The sequence below is a fragment of the Haematobia irritans genome, chromosome 4 (assembly GCF_050003625.1).
Source record: "Haematobia irritans isolate KBUSLIRL chromosome 4, ASM5000362v1, whole genome shotgun sequence".
In the NCBI taxonomy this organism is placed as follows: domain Eukaryota; kingdom Metazoa; phylum Arthropoda; class Insecta; order Diptera; family Muscidae; genus Haematobia; species Haematobia irritans.
Genome location: NC_134400.1, coordinates 216,122,736 through 216,125,691, shown reverse-complemented (window position 1 = coordinate 216,125,691; position 2,956 = coordinate 216,122,736). Strand labels below are relative to the sequence as shown.

At 35.8% G+C, this 2,956-nt stretch overlaps 1 long non-coding RNA gene across 1 annotated transcript; it reads left to right on the top strand.

Annotated features, from left to right (window-relative positions):
- Positions 1-1,280: 1,280 nt before the first annotated feature.
- Positions 1,281-1,881, top strand: LOC142236947 (uncharacterized). Its single transcript, XR_012722271.1, has 3 exons — positions 1,281-1,342; positions 1,401-1,499; positions 1,604-1,881. It is a non-coding gene; the product is annotated as an uncharacterized LOC142236947 (long non-coding RNA).
- Positions 1,882-2,956: the final 1,075 nt, after the last annotated feature.

Genomic DNA, 2,956 nt, shown 5'->3' with positions numbered 1-2,956 from the left:
AATTTGGCATGCATATCGAGAACGTTACTTCTACTCCCTATGAAAAGTTTCGAGTAAATCAGAGTAAAACTTTGGCCTATGTGGTTATTATCGTAAGTGCATATCGGGCGAAAGATATATGTTATATCTAAATCTGAACCGATTTCAACCAAATTTGACACACTTTACGATACTATCAATTGCACTCCTTGTGCAAAATTTAAAGCAAATCAGACGGAAATTCTGGCTTCTGGAGCCATATTAGTAGATAGCGGGCGAAAGACATATATGGTAGATAAATTTGAAGTCACCCAACAAAAACAAAAGCGTAGTGAATGTGTTCTTTTTAGATCCGAAAGTGGTGCAAAATTGGCGTAGAAGCGATGAATTTAACATGGGCGGATGTCCTCCATTTCAACAGTCGTTGCACTGAATTTGTATCACTTCTTAATGCGAATTCAGTGTTTTCGTTGTGAATTACGAAATTTTGTGTTTGTTGACAAATAAATAATTAAAAATTTTTGTTCTATTATTTTTAATGCATTCTAACGTTTGACATCAAATATTTTCAAAAATTCGCAATTTTTATACCCTCCACCATGTAACACATCGAAATATTGCTCTAAGATCCCATAAAGTATATATATTCTGGGTCGTGGTGAAATTCTGAGTCGATCTGAGCATGTCCGTCCGTCCGTCCGTCTGTTGAAATCACGCTAATTTCCGAACGAAACAAGCTATCGACTTGAAACTTGGCACATGTAGTTGTTATTGATGTAGGTCCGATGGTATTGCAAATGGGCCATATCGGTCCACTTTTACGTATAGCCCCCATATAAACGGTATTTAACAACCATGCCAAAATTGGTCAACATCGGTCCATAATTATATATAGCCCCCATATACACACAGAGAACAATTTGGTTGGAAATCGGTTCTGATAATGAAAATTCTACATTTAGAATTATATATTAGGTGTGTCAACCTATTTTCTTTAATGCAATCATCTTTTCATGCTTACTATCATTTGGCAATCATTTCAATAGAATTTCGTTTGTGATACAAGACAAATGGTTGAAGCAACAAAATCTATATATTTTGAAGCATTTGTTTCGAATTCTGTTGGCACAACCAACTTTAAATAAATTACGTAACTGCCATTTAGCAATCAGAACTGGCATACAGTATTCACAACCGAATCCTATTTGAAATATTTTTAAATGTCACTTCAATTTTTGTTAATTACTTGGTTCTCAAAGAAGATATTTTTTTGTTTGTTTTTCGATTAAACGTAACTAATGACGATTTTTAAAGCGCTACAAAGTGGCATCCACAATGTTGTTCAAAGCATTATTTTGAGGACGTAAGTAAAAGATACGTAACGATATAGGAGTGGATCATTTATGTTGGGTATATTATAGGGCATAAAAATCATACGTACCCCAATCGGATTTAATGACATATCTCCAGGATGCTTTGTGTACTTGGAACCTCACAGAGATGTCATTGTGAATAAATTGGTAGGTTCTGAACTGTTTATATAAACATGAGTGCACCAAAATCTAACTAATCTTATTTGATTTATTTTTAAACAATAATCCAATATGTCAACGTTGTACAACAGACCCAAGTGGATACAAAGGGCCATGGGCCAGATTATTTTTCATAATGCCTAACACACTATCGGGACGCACTCAGCAATAAGAAGAAGTTCATCACTTGTGGTTTCAAAATTGGCTTGCTTGTCCAAACGTGTCTGTAGGCACAGACCAAAATAACTTGTAGCGACCAAAAATAACTTATATGCAAAAACTAGTAATACGGATCCATATTTATGCATTTTAATATTTAAAAAAGTCGACTTTCAACTGAAGGTCATAATGGGATGTGTATTAAATTTTGTTTGCCCAACCGCCAAAACATTTTAAGGACATTAATTGTTATCATACATTTTATTTAGCTATACATCTTTAATACAAATATTTAAACGTATTTAAACCAAATAAAAAAATAAAATTTAAATGAAATTAATTTGTAATTGGGGATGGGTGACACAACCAAATGAAGGGAACAACGAAAAATTCCATCGTCTGATACAACCAACTCCATATATAGTATTAGTTGGAGTTCCCATAATTCGATTGAGTCGACCGAATTTGTCGGGTGACACAACTGCCAACTGATAGTTGGTGCAACTGCCAAAAGGAGGTTGGCAATAAATTCGGTTATCACAACCAATCTGTATTCTCTGTGTATAAACCGATCCCCAGATTTGGCTTGCGGAGCCTCTAAGATAAGCAAATTTCATCCGATTCGGCTGAAATTTGGTACATGGTGTTAGTATATGGTCTCTAACGACCATGCAAAAACTGGTCCACATCGGTCCATAATTATATATAGCCCCCATATAAACCGATCCCCCGATTTGGCTTTCGGAGCCTCTAAGAGAAGCATATTTCATCCGATCCGGCTGAAATTTGGTACATTGTGTTAGTATATGGTCTTTAACAACCATGCAAAAATTGGTCCATATCGGTGCATAATTATATATAGCTCCATATAAACCGATCGCCAGATTTGACCTCCGGACCCTCTTGGAAGACCAAAATTCATCTGATTCAGTTGATATTTGGTACGTGGTGTTAATATATGGCCTCAAACACCCATGCAAAAATTGGTCGAAAGCGGTCCATAATTATGTATAGCCCCCATATAATCCGATCCCCAGATTTTACCTCCGGAGCCCGTTGGAAGAGCAAAATTCATCGGATTCGGTTGTAATTTGGTACGTGATGTTAGTATATGGTATCTAACAACCATGAATGAATTGGTTCATATCAGTCCATAATTATATATAGTCCCCATATAAACCGATCCCCAGATTTGACCTCCGCTGCCTTTTGGAGAAGAAAAATTCATCCGATCTGGTAGAAATTTGGTACGTGGTTCTAGTATATGATATTTAACAACCATGCCA